General features: G+C 47.6%; 1 long non-coding RNA gene across 1 annotated transcript; it reads right to left on the bottom strand.

Annotated features, from left to right (window-relative positions):
- Positions 1 to 1,529: 1,529 nt before the first annotated feature.
- Positions 1,530 to 3,291, bottom strand: LOC103666685. Its single transcript, XR_569598.2, has 3 exons — positions 3,115 to 3,291; positions 2,910 to 2,950; positions 1,530 to 2,703 (listed from the first exon to the last, which is right to left on the bottom strand). It is a non-coding gene; the product is annotated as an uncharacterized LOC103666685 (long non-coding RNA).
- Positions 3,292 to 19,422: the final 16,131 nt, after the last annotated feature.

Genomic DNA, 19,422 nt, shown 5'->3' on the forward strand with positions numbered 1-19,422 from the left:
AGAGAACTAGGAGGGGAAGGTACAGGAAGGGGAGGAGGAGGGGGAGGGGGAGGAGGGGATGGAGGAGGAGAAGGGGGAGAGAAGGAGGGAGAGGAGGGGGAGGAGGGAGAGGGGGAGAAGGAGGGGGAAGAAGGAGAAGCTAATCGGAAGATGACAAGGCTTTGAGTCATGGCCCCAGCGAGCACTGGCCCTCAGTGCAGAGTAAGTGGGTTGCAGGCTGCAGGAAATGAAAGCAGCCCCCGCAGAGACCGGGCGCGCTGGTTCTGGGCAGCCCCACTCTGGTTTGAGGGATCATGGTGTGGTTTGGGGCTTGCTCATGAAGTGCTGTTCTTTCCCTCCCACTCGAGTGCACAGCTTTACTTTGGATGAACACATCCCCTGGCTTGATGTGTGAGTCCCCAGAGCCGGGGCTTGGCAGGACTGCTGAGGTTTACCGGGGCTGATAATAATCCTCTTCCCTATCAAGTTTCTCTTACCTGATATTTCTGAAGAACTTCTGTGCCAGACGCTTTTATCTTACGTTTAAGGTTCGCTGTTCCGGGGGTAGGCACTAGGATGGTGCACTTGGGACAGGAGTCGGCAGGTGGAGATCAAAGCATCATTTTTATTTCTGAACAAAGAGGATATCCCAGAACATGATATGGCCTTGCTGGTTTCCTAGCCAAGTGGACCTGCCAAGTCTTCCCTAAGTTCGAAAGCTGCAGGCACCAAGGAGCAGGGCATGGCTGGTGTGGGAAGGGGCGCTCAGTCCCTTCTTGCAAACACACTGGTAGGGGAAGTTGACCCTCTCTTGGGGGGGGGGTGAGTGGGACAGAGAGATGTCCCCCCAACCAATGACAAAGGAAGGAGTGATGTTTTCATGCGGAAGTTAGGAACGGTGCTTTGCTGATGGGGTGCAGACAGCAATTTTGGAAGGAGGGTGTCCTGGGATCAGAAGCTATAAAGGCAACTGGGTGTGAGGTCTGCAGGTTGAACAGAACCTTCAGAGCGGTAAGGACAGAAAGTTTGGCCCAGAGGGGCACCTGAGTGGCTCAGTCGGTTAAGTGTCTACCTTTGGCTCAGTCCCAATCTCAGGGTCCTGGCTTCGAGCCCCACATCAGGCTCCCTGCTCAGTGAGGAGTCTGCTTCTCCCTCCCTCTTCCTCTGCTTCCTCCTCCCCATCATGCTCTCTCTCTCAAATGCATACATAAAATCTTAAAAAAAAAAAAGAAAAAGCAAGCAAGCTCGGCACAGAAATACAAGTTATTAAGGAGATAGGATGGACAAGACTTGGCCTGACTCTGAATGTGGGGGTGATGGTGGCCCCCAGGGTCATGGGGCTGTTCACTGAGACCCAGGTTACGCAAGGAGAAACAGACTGGGGAGAGAGAGCATGAGGTGGGTTTTGAGTAGTTAGAGCTGCTTAGCCGATGGGCCACCAGCGGAGAGCCTGGCAGGAGATGTATGCTTGAACCATTAGCATGTTCACTCAGCAAATAGTTAGCAAACACCTGCTATGTGCCAAGAGCTTTCTTAGGTGCTGGGAATGACATGGGAGAAAGATAACAGACCAGATTTCTGCCTGCATGGAATTTAGAATCTAGTTGTGGCAACAGGCATGCAGCAAAAATATGTATAAGTAAGTATTCACAAATTTCTTGTTAAATGACACATTGGTCTAGGTGTTATACGAAAGTACCAGGGGGCTCAGGGAAGCAGGAGGCAACCTTGCCAGAAGGAGGGGACCCAGACTGCATATGCAAAGGCCCTGTGGTAGAAAGAGATTGGTTTTCCCAAGGAGCCAAAATAAGGCCAGAGTGTAGACGGTTGTGATCAGAGTAGAAACTCAGAGGATGAAGGTGAAGAGTCAGGGACGGTGGCTCATATTTTGATTTTATTCTAGGTCCCATGGGAAGTCATCAATGGGTTTTTCGAAAGGAGTGAGGGGAGGCTCCTCTAACCACTCAGACAAGAAATTCTTGCACTAGAGTGATGGCAGGGGTGGTAGAGAGTAGGAGGGATTCGAGAAGCCGTGGAGATACAAGCAATAAGCCTTGGAGATTAATTGGGATTGAGGAGGGGAGGGAAAGGAAGAAAGCAGCGGGACTCCCAGGTTTGCGTCTGAGCGGCGGCGAAGGGGCTGCTGCTCGCTAAGAGAGGGGCCAGGTGGGAGCAGGTAGAGTGTGAGGTGGTGTGACATCAAGGGAGGGGCCAGAGAGCTGAGTGAAGGTGTGGGTCTGGCGTGGGGACCAGGCGTCGGGGCCGCACGTGTGAATCTGGAAAACATTAAGTGACTAAGATGTTTAGAGTCATGGGCATGAGTGAGATAGACCCTTTAGAGTGATTGGGGAAGAAGGGCCGGGACTCAGGCCTGGAGACCCCGGTTTTGGGGAATAGACAGAGGTTGGTCTACGGTTAAGGGGGTGGAGTGGTAGTGGAAAGAGTGAGTCGGATGGGGAGGCGGGAGGTTATTTTAGTTGAGGGCTTGGGGGCTGGTCCCAGAGAAAAGGATAGGATGCCTCCAAATGTTTGAGGACTGATCACATGTTCGAGTGTAGACTCGTTTTGTCTACACTTGCAATATGGTCTTTGGCCTCACAGAAGGGAAAACTGCCCAAATCCAGAACTGTGCAGAAATGCAGAAAGGGTCTAGAGGGAATTCCTGTTCAGACGGACGCTGGGAGAGGATCTTCCAACTCCGAATTCCATCTCTCTAGTTTACGTCTGAAACAAGAGGAAAAAAGAAGTTGCTTTATTGCCACGTTAGCCTTTGAACAAAAACACCAGGAGCAAGAGGCAGCCATGGAACATGGATTAATTGAGCTCCTGCAGCGTGCTGGGAGCTGGGACTCGGTGGCCGTCGCGGAGCCTGGGGACAGACACCTTCAGCTCCTTGTGCTGTGCCGGTCTCCCTCCCGCCCAGCACTCACTTCCACATCTTCCTCTGGGTCACTGGAACGCAGCAACACATCTTGGTCCGAAAGAGAAAAGAATCCGTTTAGCAACACATGAGGTCAAGAGGTGAAACAGCCGGTCTCCAGCATTTAGAAAATTATTGGAAAATGGAGTTCCACTCCTTCATCAAGTAAAGGTTCCCTTTCATCAGAATACTAGTAATAATAAAAAATCCCATACTTTTACCGCGGATATCAGCCACAGGGGTGAAGGTGGTGCGACGGGTGATTCAGTGCAGAGGGATGTGGGTACAGAGCTTCGTTCATCCCTCCCAGCCGGCTCCTAGAAGCCGCGTGGCTGCGCCCAAGGAAGCGGCATAAACAGCCAACAGCATATGATTCAGGAATCGTTCCGCTGTTTGCGCTTTTCTCGAAAGGCTTCACTCCTGTTCGGTGTGTCTTTCCTCCCCTTGAAAAGTGCCACACGTTCATTATTAGCCTTTGTTAATTCCTTCACCAAATATTTATAGAGGGCGCCGGATAGATGGGGGAGGCGGGGGCGGGGGCAGAGGAGGGGAGGGAAGCGGTGGAGAGTGTCAGAAGGTTCTTTGAGTGCAAAGAAGAGAAATTCAGTCAGCTGGATTGATGAGGAGGGGAGACTAGGGGAGAGAAGGGGAAACTCTTAGAAAAGAAGGAAAAGGAGGGGGTGTAAAGAAGGGAGGGGGATGGGCAGGAATGGGGGGAGAGAGGGTGGGGAGAAGCAGCCAGGGGGACAGATTGTCAAAAGAACAACAGCCAAGGGCCATTCCCTTCAGGGCGCCACCTTTGAAATAAATCTGCTCCAACTCTTTTGTTGTTGTTGAAAATTCAAATGCCAGACTGTCAGGGGTCAAATTCCAGAGGAGAGAGTCTGAGTGGCTGGGTTTTTGCCACATCCTTTGGGAAGGTGGGGCCTGTTGGTCGACACCGTATTTTGGGGGACAGGTAATTCCTCCCAGGAAAATCCATTGCAGTCTGGTGGGGGAAACATGATGAGCCGGCAGAGGAGGACAGGGGCTGCTGCGATAAAGGATATCCCCTTCTAATGGGGAGGACGCTGAGCCTCGCGGAGATGGTGGAGGGCACGCCCGGCAGACAGAGCAGCACACCCAAACCAGGAAGAGAGAAAGGGCTGGAACTGAGGAAGGAGCAGCTTGTGGCCCCCTGTGGTGACAGGAGTTGCCAGGGGGAACCAGAGGCAGGTCACTAAGTGGTGTCTGGGTTTTCTCGAAGTGCATTGAGATGCCATAAAAAGATCTTAAAAGAGAAAGTAAGGCGATTTGGTGTTTATTTTAAAAGATCACCTGGCTGGAGGGTAGAGCGTATGTGAGAGACTGTGCTCAGTGGAGTAAGCACTCCCCGTGGGAACTTGGTCGGCACAGGGTTGTGGCTGAGAATGGAGGGGAGGAAAAGCTTCCTCAGCCCTCTTAGGTTTGTGAGTGGGGTGTGCAAATTAAACTGACAAAAGGCAGATTAATAGGAGAAAAAAGCATACCGATTTTATTTTTAGTTTTACATACACGGGGGTGTCACAGAAAACTGAAAACACAAAGAACCCCCCCCCATTAGACTTGGGGGTTGTGTACCATTTCAACAAAAGGCACTGTATTGTGGAAAAGAGCCAAGACAAAAAGGGGGGGTTTCTAGGGGGCAGCAAATTGTGGGAAGGGAAATACATGGGGGAACCAATGGCAGACAGGGTTATTTCATAAGGTTTGCTTATGCAGAGCCGCCTCAGTGCTACCTCCATCTCTGGCGATAGCGTTGCTCCCCCTGTCCTGGTACAAGAGAAGCCTAGGACACCCTCACTGGCAGGGTCCGGCAGACAGCTGGGGGCAGAAAGCCCTTCCTGTGGTCACTTACTCTCAGTTGCCTTCAGTCCAAAATTATCCTTCTGCCAAAGTAGCATATTTTAGGATGGCATATTTTGATCCCCCTTCAGAGGCATGGGACCAAGATCAGGCAAGGGGTGGGGGTGGGAAGTCAGTTTTTACAAGAAGGACAAAACGAAAGTCAAAGAGGCAGGAGACGCAGAGTGCGAGTCAGCGTCAGGAAGAGCAAGCAGAGACCATGGAGCGAAGTCCAAGACCCCGGGTGTCCTTGAACGTGGGGAGGAGCCCACACGTACCAGGCACCCAAGTAGGCAGGACATGGACGAGGAAGGAGCAGGAGACACTGCGAGTCTAGATAAACAATTGGGTCCAAAGTCTGCAGTGGCTGAGACAGGCCAAGAGGAACCCATGGGTCCACAGGAACAGCACCAGCAAGCGGGCTGACTGCCCTCCGTGTCCCTGGCCTGACTTCTTGTCAGGGAGAGAAGGAGACGCAAAGACCCACGTGTTTTGGAGGGTCTTGATTGAGGCCAGGGCGGTCTTCCTGAGTCTCCTTTAGTGAAGAGCAGGGTGATTCAGGGAAGGAAGCTTGGGAGTTAGACAATGAGATTCACAACTGGGAACTTTTCCTGTTGGTCCTGCTGATGTACCGGCACAAAAGCACAAAGATTTGCTCGTTAAGGCGTGATGTGTAACAGCCGCACGCAGACTAACAGACAAGCGAGGAAACAGCCTACAGGTACCTTACTAGGGAACTGGTTAAACAACCATGGGCATCCATCCGGTGGGATATGTTGCAGCCATTCAAAAGAATGAAGTAGACCTATGTGTGCTGGCATAGCGTCATGTCCAAGATGCTTTATTTGAAAAAATCCAGTTACGGAACGGGAGTACAGTGTGATCTCTTCGTGTGGAAAAACAGGGCATACAACTATCTGCTAATATGTGCACTGAGAATTTTTGGAAGGAAAAACAAAATGTTAACAGTGGTTTTGTTTGAAGAGAAGGGCTGGGGCTGGAAAGGTGCGTTTCTACTTTCTTCCTATTTGATTTCTTTTCTATGAGCATATCTTACTTCTGTAATGAAAATATGAATTAATAAAAACTGTTCTTAAAACCAGATTAAAGATTCATAACTCATTAGAAATAGAAGGGATCCCCCATAACGGGGTGGAGGACATTTGCCAAAAACCTACAGCAAATATCATACTTTAAGATTAAATGAGGGGGCACCTGGGTGGCTCAGTCAGTTAAGCGTCTACCTTCGGCTCAGGTCATGATCTCGTGGTCCTGGGATGGAGCCCGGTGTTGGGCTTCCTGCTCAGCGGGGAGTTTGCTTCTTTCTCTGTCTCCCTCTGCCCCTCCCCACCACTCGTTCTCTCTCTCTCTCTCTCAAGTAAATAAAATCTTAAAAAAAAAAAAAGATTAAATGAGAAGCCTTCCTTTAATGTCAGGCATGACACAGCAGTGCCCACTGTCTGCACTTGCATTCAACCATATGAAGGATTCAAGTCCTAACCTGTGCATTAAGAACAGAAAAATCAATAAAAGGTGTACGGTATAAAAGAAAAAACAAAACCGTCATAGATCACAGATAAAGTGATCATCTGCATAAAAATGCAAGAGAATGTTTGAACTAATACATTTTTTGGAACTAAAAGTTTATCATGGTTGTTGAATTTCAGGTTAATACTTAAAATTCAAGTGTATTCTTATATATTGGCAAAAGTAGAATTTTTATTTTTTATTTTTACTTTTATTTTTTCTAAGATTTAATTAATTAATTTATTTAACAGAGAGAGAGCACAAGCACAAGCAAGGGGAGTGGAAGAGGGAGAAGCAGACACCCCGCTGAGCAGGGAGCCTGATGTGGGGCTCGATCCCAGGACCCTGGGATTATGACCTGAGCCAAAGGCAGACGCTTAACTGACTGAGCCTCTCAGACACCCCAACAACAGTACAATTTTTAAACTACCATTTATAAGAGCAAGAAAAATTATATAACCAAGGAATAAATATAACAAAATATGTGTATGATTTCTGTAAAGAAATTTGTAGAACTACAATTAAAAAATTTATAACATAAATTAGACAACTTATAAAATTATTTAAAATGACGTATTGAAATGTATTAAAAAGGAGAGCTATATACCATCTTCATGGATAGAGATCTTAAATATCTCATAAAAATGTTAGTACATGCCATATTAATATATCAACTCAATGCAATACCAGTCAAAGCCCCAAAAGGAATTTTGAGGAATTGACAAGCTTATCTTGGAGTTTAGATGGAAAAGCAAACAAGTTAGGACAACTAGTTAATACTATTTTGAAGAAAGAGAGAAAAGTGAGAGGTTGTGGGCCTTGCCTTTCTAAATATTAGGACTTATTATAAGCTTACAGGAATTGAGACTTGTGGTATTGGCATAGAGGTATACAAACAGACTAAAGGAACAGAGCCCCAAATTAAACCTGAGATATATGGGTATTATTTATGTGGTAGAGGTGGCACTGTCATGACAGGGTTTGAGGCATGCTTCCCCCAAATATGGCACCTGGGCATATTGAATAATCTAAATGGAAGGAATTTGAGCAATGACAACTGCAGGAAGGACTCTTTGACATTCCCCTGAAATAGATCATAGGCCTTCATGGGACAGGTGCCCTCTCCGTACCCAGAGAAAAGGAGCATCCTTATCTCCAAAGACTGGGGGATGCCAAGAGAAATCTGAATGAATAGACCTTCCTAAGTTTCCCCCAGTTTACTCCTCTTGGCTCATACACCATTGTCCTATCATGTTTTCCCATGACTTTCCACTCTTCATCAAAGCCAGTATAAAAACACTCAGATTTAACTATTCTTCAGGTCTTCGTTTCCTTGGGAAGACTCCTGGGTCATGTAGAGCTTATACTAAGTAAATTTGTATGCTTTTTGTTGATCTGTCTTTGCCACAGAGCCCCTGCCAAAGAACCTAGAAGGGTAGAAGGAAAAAGATATTTTTTTCTCCCCTACAACAAGTTAGTGATACAAGACTGGAGTGGTCAATAATTGGTGCTGAAAATCATATTGTGCATCCAGAAAAAAATTAGTTAATTCACTTCATACCAAACACAAAAGTACATTCCAGGTGAATTAAATGTGAAAAGCAAAATTTGAAAACATTGGGAGGGAAAGTTAGGAGAATACTAACAAAGGATTTTTTTAAAAAAAATATTTTTATTTATTTATTTGACAGAGAGAGAGACAGCCAGCAAGAGAGGGAACACAAGCAGGGGGAGTGGGAGAGGAAGAAGCAGTCTCCCAGCAGAGCATGGAGCCCGATGCGGGCTCCATCCCAGGACCCTGGGATCACACCATGAGCTGAAGGCAGATGCTTAAAGACTGAGCCACCCAGGCGCCCCACAAAGGATTTCTTAACCAAGACTCAGAAAGTACAAACCACAAATAACAAGACAGACAATTCATTAAAATTAGAAACTTCTGTTCACCAAACTTCAGCAACAGCAGAAACAAAGGACAATGCAAGCCACAGACTGGGAAAAGAGAGGTACAGTTTATAAACAACAAATGATTCACTTTTAGGATTTACTAAGAACTCTTACAAGTAATTAAATAAAAGGGAACACAAAAGGGAAATGGGTGAAGACTATGAACTGAAAATTCACTACATTTTTTTTCTATACTTTTCAGTATCATGAAATATTTCATGATTTACAAAACCAAAGCCCTACTGTCAGACCTCCCAGTCTGGCTGTGTCACTTTGGACAAGTCACCTCCCCTCTGTGTGCTTCCTCTCTCCTTCGTAAAATTGAGGGCTGCATCGGAGGACCTGCCATGTCCTTTCCAGCATTAAAATTCTGTAACTCATCAATCCATAAATGGATAAAGGGGTTCATCCACACCATGGACTATTATTTGGCAGTAAAAGGAACGCAGCACTGACACCTGCCACAGTGGGGGTGCACCTTGGAAACAGTACGCAAAAGGAAAGAAACAGGCAGAAAGGACCGCATATTGTAGGATTCCATTTATATGAAATGTGCAGAATAAGCAAATCCATGGAGACAGAAGGCAGATTCGTGGTTGCCAGGGGCTGGCAGCAAGGGAGGACTGGAAGGGATGATAGCTAATTGATGAGGGTTTCTCTTTGGGGTGACGAGAATGTTCTAAAATTGATCATGGTGATGGTGGCACAAGTCTATGAATACACGAAAAGCCATAGAGTTGTGCACTTGATGTGGGTGAACTGGCTGGCATGTGAGCTGTATCTCAATAAAGCTGTGAAAAATGAAAGTTCCCATTTTCCAAAAAGAAAAATTTTCAGTGACCCTATATTCATCCTGTGACTATTCGCTCTGCAAGAGCAGTGAGCCAGTCACCTGGGTCCTCGCTAACACGGATTCCCAAGCTCGGCTAGCTCTTTAGAAAAGCTGGGGACAGGCTATTTGTAACATTGGGTGTTGGTGACTAACTTCTGCCTCTCCTGAGACACATCGCACAGATTTGGATATTGGAGAGATGGAAAGGGTCACGGTGTCGCAGGCAACCTGATAATGGGAGCCAGGAAGGGGAAGGCCCTATTAGTCGAAGTGCATGAAAGCACTCAAGGTAGAGAAAATAATATCCTGACTCTGGTATCTGCTATTGCCACCAAAAAAATAAATAAAATAAAATAAAATAAAATAAAATAAAATAAAATAAAATAAAATAAAATAAAAATACAGGTAGCAAGTGGGATGCTGAGATGTTTCACACTCGAGCTGTAGTCTTAGAACAAAACTACAGTAGCTTCGGTGGTTTCCAGCTGTAAAAGTGATCTGGTGCCGGATGTCAACTTTATGGCCTTTCCCTGGCTGTAATAACTGGAAAGTGCCCGAGGAAAACCTCTGTCCCAAATCTAGCAGCTCTCCACACAGGTCCTCCTGCCCCTACGAGTGAGAGCTAATGGGGAGCTAGCAAATAATTACATTATTTCTGCAGTAAAGCCCGATACGTCCCTAATAAAAGTTAATGATTATGTGCAGACTTTCAGGCATTTGGAGTCTAGACTGAAGACACTCAAAGGAATCTTTGCACGTTCACTCTTCAGCGTTCCACGTGACGGGACCTTAAAGCGACTTCAGCACCAGCCTCGAGCTGGCGGTGGGTTTGCTCCCTTCGGTCCAAGGCGCGGCAGCCCCGTCAGGACCTCCGGAGGAGCTCAGGGCTGCACTTGATGTCCCAAAACGTTCGAAAGCTACAGCATTAAAACATGGTGCCGAAGGCAGGACACGTGAAGACGAGACAAGGACATCTTTTCTTTGTAGGGTCGGAAGCTTCATCTCTTNCCCTGGACACAATAAATGGGTCCTTTTTTCTTCCTTCCCCAGTGGGAAGGGTGGCAAATGGCAACAGAGGGGTCTGCAGTGAGTAGTGATGCAGAATTGGGGAAGAGTCTTACGAGCCCTCTCGGCTGACGTTCGGTGTCACAGAAAAGGAAACCAAGTCTCGAGAAGGTCAAATGACTTGCCTAAGGTCGTTGGCCTCAGGCCCCTAGGGAGTGAACACATCGCGGTAGATGGATAACTTTTGCATTTAAGACGATGGACTCTCCAGTTAGAAGATCACTCTGAGGGGCGCCTGGGTGGCACAGCGGTTAAGCGCCTGCCTTTGGCTCAGGGCGTGATCCCAGCGTTCTGGGATCAAGCCCCGCATCAGGCTTCTCCACTATGAGCCTGCTTCTTCCTCTCCCACTCCCCCTGCTTGTGTTCCCTCTCTCACTGGCTGTCTCTATCTCTGTCAAATAAATAAATAAAATCTTTAAAAAAAAAAAAAAGAAGAAGATCACTCTGATACTCCATTTATTCAGTCAGCAAGCACTTACCGAGCACCTGCTATGCCAGGCGTGGGCCCTGGAGCTGCCCTCTCGCGGGGAAAGGAGGGAGACGGGCGGGGGGCAAGCGAGTCTGCAGGATAGCTACGAGCTGCTGTCACAGGGACTGAGGGGCTCGGGAAGGCCCCTCGGAGCAGAGGACATCTGAGCTGAGACCTGGAAGACACGGGGCAGCCGTGAGACCCGGAGAGCCTACGGGTGCCCTGGAAGGAGAAGCCAGGACAAGGGCTTGAGGCCAGCGAGCCAGGCTTGTTTGGGACAGAGCCGGGAGGCCACAGGGGTCCAAAGGGAGGAAGCGACAGGTGAGCAGAATGGGTGGTGGAGGGGAGAGGGTCGGAGGGGAGGCGACCAGGAAACGGGGGAGGAGCCTTCACAGGCATCCAGGTGAGTCAGCCGCGGTGCTGGGGGAGGTGGAGAGCAGGGCACCGGTTCAGGACTTGTCGCAGGAACCGGTTAGAGCTGCCTCGTCCATGCGGTCTCTGGGCTCTGTGGACACCCTGTGCTCAAACTCGGAGTCTCCTTGAGGGCACCGGCGCTCTGGCGGGAGCCCCCAGAGAAGTAGAGAGGTCAGGAGCACAGATCCGGGACCCCTGCTTCGCTCCGAACCCTCGTTCTGACGTTAGGGCGGCTCCCCGGATTTTCTAGCGCAGGGTTGCTCGGCTCTTCTGTGAAGGGCGGAGGAGGCGCCTTCCTGGGCCTCATGCTGGACAATCACAGGGGCCACCGGCTCAGAGGGGCCACGTTTGGTTTAACGCTCTTCTGCCTCTGCTTTGAGAGTCTCAACAGTCTATAAACAAGGGGCTTCGAACCTTCGTTTTGCATTGGGCCCTGCAAACGGTGCGCGAAGCTGCCCTGACTTGGAGGCGAATATTCCGGGCTTCGGGGGCTGCGCCGTCTCTGCGGCAACCCCTCCAGTCCGCAGGTGGATCGTGACAGCAGCCGAGACGATGGGTCATGAATGGGCATGGCCGGACTCCAGTAAAACCCTACCTGCAAATCCGTCTGCGGGCTGGATCCCGCCCAGGCACTGCCGGGTGCCGACGAGAGCCAGTGCCTCAGTTTCCCGATGGGACGAATGCGAAGCATATTATTCATCTTCCAGGGCGGTTCTGAGGACCAGTCCCTGAAACAAATAAAGCGCCTGAACAGGAAGCATTATGTCGTGTGAGCCGCTATGACCTTCGAAAAGAATATTATTTATTTTTTTAATTGTGGGAAAAAATAATATAAAAAAATTTTAAATTGTGGTAAATTAGACGCAACAAAATTTGCCAATTGTGAGTGTGCAGCTGTGTGGTATCAAATACACTCACGCCGTGGCACACCCGTCGTCACCGTGCATCCCCAGAGCCATTGTTATCTTGCAACACTGAAACTCTGTCCCCATGAGACACTGACTCCCTGTGCTCCTCCCCGCCCTCCCCCGCCCTCCCCTGCCAGCCAGCTTCTACCTCACCTGTCTCTCAAGCTGTCCCATGCAGGCACAATCCTGCAGTGATGTCCTTCTGTGACTGACTCATGTCCCTGAGCAGAATGCCCTCGAGGTTCAGCCTTGTTTTAGTGTGTATCAGGATTTCTTTCCTTTGTGAGGCAGGATAATATTCCATTGTCTTCGCTCGGGCTGCCTTTGCGAGACACCGGAGACTGGGAGACAAACAATAGGAACGCATTTTCTCACAGTTCTGGAAGTTGGAAGTCCAAAATCAAGATGGCAGCATGGTTGATTTCTAGTGAGAATGCTCTTCTGGCTTCTAGGGGCCACCTTCTGTCTACACCGTCAGTGGTGGGGACAGAGAGCGGGAGAGCAAGTGGACTGGCGTCTCCTCTTACGAGGGCACTGACCCCATCACGGGGCCTCGCCTTCACAGTCTCATCTAAACCTAATCTCCTTGCAAAGGCCCCACCTCCAAATACCATCCCATTTGGGGTTAAGGCTTCAACATTGGACTTTTGAGGCGACACACGTGAATCCTTAGCATCCGTTGTGTGGATACACCACATTTTCTTTGCTCATTCACGTGCTGGTGGACCCTGGGTTGTTTCCACTCCTGTGAATATCACTGCAACGAACTTGGGTGTACAAAGATCTCTTTGGATCCCTGACTTCAATTCGATTCAATTCTTTTTCACCCAGAGGTAAAATCCCTGGATCTTATGGTAATTCTGTTTTCAATTTTTTGAGGAACTGCCGTACTGTTTTCCACAGGCTTTGCTATTTTCCATCCCCACCAGCCATGCACAGGGGTTCTAGTTTCTCCACATTTTTTCATTGTTTTTATAAGAGCATCCTAAAGGAGTGAAGCGATGGGAAGTGTAAGTCAAGTGTGACGTCGTATCTCACTGTGGGTTTGATTTGCGTTTCCCCGATGATTAGTGACGTTGAGTATCTTTTCATGTGCCTCTTGGTCACTTGATTATCTTCTTGGCAGAAATGCGTGTTCAAGTCTTTGGGCTGTTTCCAAGTTGGGTAGTTTGTTTTTTTGTTTTTGAGTCTTAGGAGTTCTGTATATATTCTGGATATTAATCCCATATCAGATGTACAATTAACACATCTTTTCTCCCATTCTGTGGGTTGCCTTTTTACTCTTGTTGATAGTGTCCTTCAATGCACCAAAATTCTTCATTTTGGTGAAGTCAAATTTTTTTTCTATTTTTCTTTTGTTACCTGTGTTTTTAAGTGTTATATCCAAGAAATCATTGCAAAACCCAGTGTCATGAAGCTTTTCTCCTGTTTTTCTTCTAAGAGATTTCTAGTTTTAGCTCTTATGTTTATGTCTTTGATCCATTTTGAGTTAACTTTTCTTTTTTTTTTAATAGTAATTTTTTATTACGTATGTTAGTCACCATACAGTATATCCTTAGTCTTTGATGTAATGTTCCATGATTCATTATTTGCGTATTACACCCAGTGCACCACGCAATATGTGCTCTCCTTATGAGTTAACTTTTCATATCGTGTTAGGTAAGAGTTCAGCTTCATTCTTTTGCGTGTGGATATCCAATTTTTCCAGCATGTTTTTTTGGTTTATTTTTCGAGAGACAGAGAGAAAGCATGAGCAGGGGAGGAGCAGAGGGAAGAGGAAGAGAGAGAACCTTAAGGAGGCCCCACACTCAGCATGGAGCCGGACGCAGGGCTCAATTTCATGACCCTGAGTCATGACCCAAACCGAAATCAAAAGTTGGACCCTCAACCAACTGGGCCACCCAGACGCCCCTCCGGCACCCTTTGTTGAAAAGACTGTCCTTTCCCCCATGGAATGGTCTTGGCACCCTTGCTGAAAATCAAATGACCAGTTATGTGAGGATTTATTTCTGGGGTATCTATTTTATTCTCCTGGTCTAATTGTTCCACTGGTCTAGAAGCCTTGTCTTCATGGCTGTACCACACTGTTACAATTATTGTAGCTTTGCGGGAAGTTTTGAAATCAGGAAGTGGGAGGCTTCCTATTTGTTTTTCCCAACATTGTTCCAGCTGTTTGGAGTTCCCTGCAATTCCATATGAATTTTAGGATGGATTTTCTATTTCTGCAAAAAAGATTGCTAGAATTTTGATAGAGATTGCATTGAACCTGTAGACATTACAATTACTTTCTAAGGAGTTTGCAAATTATCATATTGAAATGATACTTTGTTTTGTTTTAACCTGCATTCCTTTTATTGCTAATAAGCTTGATTAACTGTTTGTATCTCTCCTTTTTTTTTTTTTTTAGAGGGGGGAGAGGGGTAGAGGGAGTGGGAAAGAAAGAATCTTTAGCAGGCTCCACGCCCAGTGCAGAGCCAATGTGGGGCTCAATCTCACAACACTGAGATCATGACCTGAGCCAAAACCAAGAGTCAGATGCTCAATTGACTGAGCCACCCAGGCACTCCTGTACCTCTCCTTTTTGACTTGTGTGCTGAATCCCTTGCCTACCTGTTCTCTTAGACTTTTAGGATCACATATATAAAGGATATAAGAGTAGCAACACTTGTTTTGCAAGATAAAAATCACCAAATGGTCATTGGGGACCTCTCTAGACAAGCTGCTGTGTCGGATGTTGGCCTGTGTGGTGGGGCGAGGAAAACCCCACAGTCCCTGCCTTCATGGGACAGGACGAGAGCCCGTAGGGGCAGAATTACCCGAATATGTGATTACAAAATGAGATAAGCCATGTCAAGGCAAGGGCCTGCGTGCTGTGAGGAGATCTGATCGAGTCCAGGGCTCAGGAAGGTTCTTCTCAGGAAGGGATGCTGGAGCTGCAGTTTGAAGGAGGGGGGCTGCTGGAGAGATGTCAGCACGTGCAAGGCCCTGCGGCCCAGAGGAGCCGGGTGTGTCCAGACACAGGAGAGAATGTGCTTCCAGCTGGAAGGTGAAGGAGGACATGTGAAGGGAAGTGGGGAGTGGGCACAGAGACTAGAGTTCCAGATTAAGGTGACCAGCAATTATTTTAGACTCCGTGTCCACAGCTGTGAATAAGACAGCCCTCCAGGGCCCAGGCGCACAGCTCATGGTTCTTTAAGCTCTGCCGTTTTCTTGGATGAGTTCATCACCCATCACCTGGAAGTTTCCTTGATTGGCTCTTTCACCCGCTCGTTTATCCCACAGACATTCACTGGGCACCTGTGACGTGCAGCCAGTAAAGAAGCGAATCTCAGAGGCTGACGAGTGTTTGGAAGTGCACTGTAGGGATGTCAGGGTGGGGCGCTGGCTGGGCTCTGTGCTGGGCGCTGCTGTGGCCACACCTTGGGGGCGACAGGGGGTAGTGGCCAGGCCCCTGAAAGTGCAATGGGGATTTTTATCTTCATCCTGAGGGCGGAGGGAAATCAAAAACAGTTTTCAGCCAGGAAGCGGCCCCGTCACGTTGGTGGTTGGGAAAGGTCCCTCTGGCTTCTCTGGGGATGATGAAGCCAGGGTGCTGCGTGGACCCCAGAGGTCACGGGAGGCCATTTCTGTGGTGCAGGTGGGAGGTGAAGGTGTCCTGAGAAAGGCTGGAGGCAGTGAACACCCCGTGAGTGGGTGGATGGCTCCAAGGCCTTCCAGAAGGACAATCCCCAAGGCCTGGCAAAGGGTGGGTTACTGGAGGGAGAGGGGGGACCCAAGAAGTAGTCCCAGTTCCCTCGGGTAGAACTGGAGAGGGTACTATTTGATGAGAAATAGAAGCCCAGAAGGCCCTGCTGTAGGAGAAAGACCTTGAGCTTGGTCTTGGTGAGTTAGTGCCCGGGGGCACCTGTACAGAGAACAAGTTGGAGAAGCCAAGGAATTAGCAGAGTGGGATGGGGGCAGTGTGTGGATCTGAGATCTTTCAGGGGTGAAACAAGGTCTTCAGACACACAGAATACAGTGGTGAGAGAGAGGCAAGTGTTAAGATTGGACCCTCGTTTCCAGCTTCTCCCACCTAGAAAGATGGTGCTGTCGTGTGGCAAATATCTTCCCTCCCTTGTGATTGGCCTTTTCCTTTGGGGGTGGGGGGTGGGGTTAATTCAGCTCACCATGAAAGACTGGTTCTCCTGTACATTTTATTAATATTAACGTGAAATACACCTAGGTCACAGAAATTTGGGGCCATGCTGAACCCATATGTTAAAAATAAAGTCCTCGGTGTGCTCTGAGAAATCACACGAGGCCATGCCTCAACACAGTGAAGAAGTTCATCACTTCTTCCGACGCCCGGAGAACCTGAGTTTGTTTGATGACAAACTTCCACGTCGCCATCTTCCTAAACGCCCTGAGTTCCAGGTGTGACCGAGAAGATCTCCAGACTGTGAGTCGACACACTGTTCCCTGGAAGGTGTGCACACCTGCTGAATCCTTCTTAAACAATCACCAAAACAACAATTTCTCTTGTTCCCACTACGGCTTTGAGCCACAGAAATTAATTACATCACCTGTAAAATTAGCCTTGTGTTTTGCATCCAAAGGTCAATGTTCAGACTGAGAAATGGTTTAGTGCTTTCAAGCACAGGGCTCAGCATATAAATATTTATCACAGGAGGACAGGAACTCATTGTACACAGCGTGTTTACCTTATCAGGCAGTTACCTGGGGCAAAGAGGCCACTGTCTGCTTCCTGTCCCAATTTCTCTTGCCCAAGACCTTGGGCAATTGTTTATTTGACAGAGTGTTCTGTCCCATTCCCTTTCTTCTGGGAATAAAGGCACAGCATACTAATCAAGGACATCGCCTGGTCCACAAACACCTGGTTTCCGGAGAGGGGAGCGTTCTAGGTGTTTGCTTGAAAGATCCCACAGCAGTTATGAAAGAGAAAACTTCTGCGACACCCACGCGGAGAGCAGCGAACATGCCTCTCTCCATCCCTGACTTTTGTTTTGTTTTGGTTAGTGTTTCGAAAGCTCTGGATGGACTCTGTGGAATGTTCAAGCTTTCGAGAGTGAAGACAATGTAACAGACAAGGGCGAACAGGGATCACCAACATGATTTGTGGCAAAAACACAGCCTTCTATTTTATTCCTGTTTTCCATGTTTATAAAGCAGGAATGTTAGAGAAACATTGGCCAAGTTGGTTTTAATCTGGCCACATATTTGTCTTGGCCACCCTTAGCTCGTATTTCAAAAGTTCTCATACTAACTAGCTCAAGCCATTGTTACACAAGAAAGCCCGGCTGGGCCGCGGGCCAAAAATTCAACTCAGCATTTTTCTGCCTCCCCATGGTGGTCCGGAGGAATGGGTTTGTGAGCGTGTGGAACAGAAATCTCGGGGGAACCTCTGTGAGCGGATGTGCAAGGAGCCTCTTGCAGCAAATTATTTTTCAGGTGTTAGTTTTCCTATCCCCCGATGTCCAGTTCTCACTCATCAATCGTTACATTCCTTGTGTGGATTTATCAGAATCTCTTAGCCCTTTCTACCTGAGTAACTACTAATTCCTAAAGTTGACTAGCAACGCCGCACTGTTAGGTTTTCATTTGCATTTAATTTTGCATATATTCTAATTTGTATTTAATTTGATTGGTCGTTTCTATCTCTTCTTTCTCTCTCTCTTTGTTTTAAAGATTTTATTTATTTATTTGACAGAGAGAGAGACAGCCAGCGAGAGGGAACACAAGCAGGGGAAGTGAGAGAGGAAGAAGCAGGCTCCCAGCGGAGGATGGAGCTTGATGTGGGGCTCGATCCCAGGACCTTGGGATCACGCCCTGAGCCGAAGGCAGACGCTTAACGACTGAGCCACCCAGGCGCCCCTCTTTCTCTCTCTCTCTCTTTTTTAAGATTTTATTTATTTATTCAGAGAGAGAGCCCAAACAGGGGGAGTGACAGGCAGAGGGAGTGACAGGCAGAGGGAGTGGCAGGCAGAGGGAAAGGGAGAAGCAGGCTCTCCGCTGAGCGGGGAGCCCGATGCTGGACTGGATTCCCGCACTCTGGGATCGTGACCTGAGCCGAAGGTAGAAGTTTAACCGTCTAAGCCACCCAGGCGCCCCTCTAGCTCTTCTTTCTGAATTGCCTGCTGTCTTTTGCCTACTTTTTCTGGAGTTTTCTTCGAGTTTTAATGGCAGATAGAATAAGGATATTAAGAATATCGGCACTTCTTCTGTTAGATAAAATCACCAATTATCCATGAGGCACCTTTCTGGTCCTGGGCATCGTGCACGGTTCTTCTGTTTGTTCTAAATATACCCCTTCCAGGCTTTATAAGATCGTCTTTCTACCTAATTTTCCAAAATTTGGAAAAAAAAAATTTATATTAGTATCCATTGACCCCGCAAGGACGGGGCTTGGTCTGTCTTGCGTGTTGGTAAGTTCCAGCACCTAGGCGTGCCTGGACCAAGTAGGCATTTGATACATTTGTCTAATGAACAGAAAATCCATCAAGAAATTATTCTCGATTTTTCCCTGCAGCTGTCCTCTTTCTAGGCAAAAAAGATCCTAACGTACTTATTCTAACCCCAATATCAGCCTCTTGTTCTCTTAACTATTTTAATGGTTCTTCTTCAGATATTTTCTTGACATACAATAATTAAAAATGTGTACGGTATCCTAGGTTGTAGACAAAAGTGGGGACGTATTTTCAGCTTTGCTGAAATCCTTCAAGTGTCTTATGGGCTTTTTGGCCACAGAAACCTATTGGCCAGTGCCTTCATGGAATGATCCACTCTAACTCCCTAAAAACTGATATAATCGAGCTTACTACCCTATCATTACAATTTTGCCAGATTTCCGCAAAACAAGTCTTCAGGGCTACCAAAACCTTATGCGTGTGGAGAATAGGTAATGCGTTCCATCTGTAGAATGAACTGAGGAATTTCAGGACGGTCCCTCTTGCTCCCCAACCTCCGCCACATTCAGGGTCAACTGTGCCTAGCTCCATTATGTACTGAGTGCCAACTTCCCGTCAGGTATTCTGTGAGGCACCAGCCCCAGAGACTTGTGCCTGGGGGCTAAAGATTTCCAGGCATTCTCTGTTAAAAAGTAGATTCAACCAGGATAGACATCACATTAATCATGGATGTCTCAATCAATTTATGAGGTCCCTCAAGTTTACCAAACCCCAAAGGGGCGGAGTCCGGATTCCCACCCAGGCAGTCGGGCACCCTGCATTCCAAATGAGTGTCCTCCTGCTGCATCACGACGGGGAGGTCACACGTTAATTTACTGCAGTGGTCTTGCCATTCTCCAACATGTTTGGAATTATTCTCTTGGAATTTGATTAGAAACTGAGGGACTTGGAATCTAGTTTTCGCTCTCCTCGTAAGCAGCCAAGATGCCGTTAAGTGAATCACAGCCCGTTTTCTCCTCCGTCAATGAGATCAGCCCGATGTCTGATGAGAGTCCCTCCAGCTCTAACGATCTTCAGTCCTGTCTTAACCATGGCAT

The sequence above is a fragment of the Ursus maritimus genome, unplaced genomic scaffold (genome assembly GCF_017311325.1).
Source record: "Ursus maritimus isolate PB19 unplaced genomic scaffold, ASM1731132v1 scaffold_32, whole genome shotgun sequence".
Classification (NCBI taxonomy): Eukaryota; Metazoa; Chordata; class Mammalia; order Carnivora; family Ursidae; genus Ursus; species Ursus maritimus.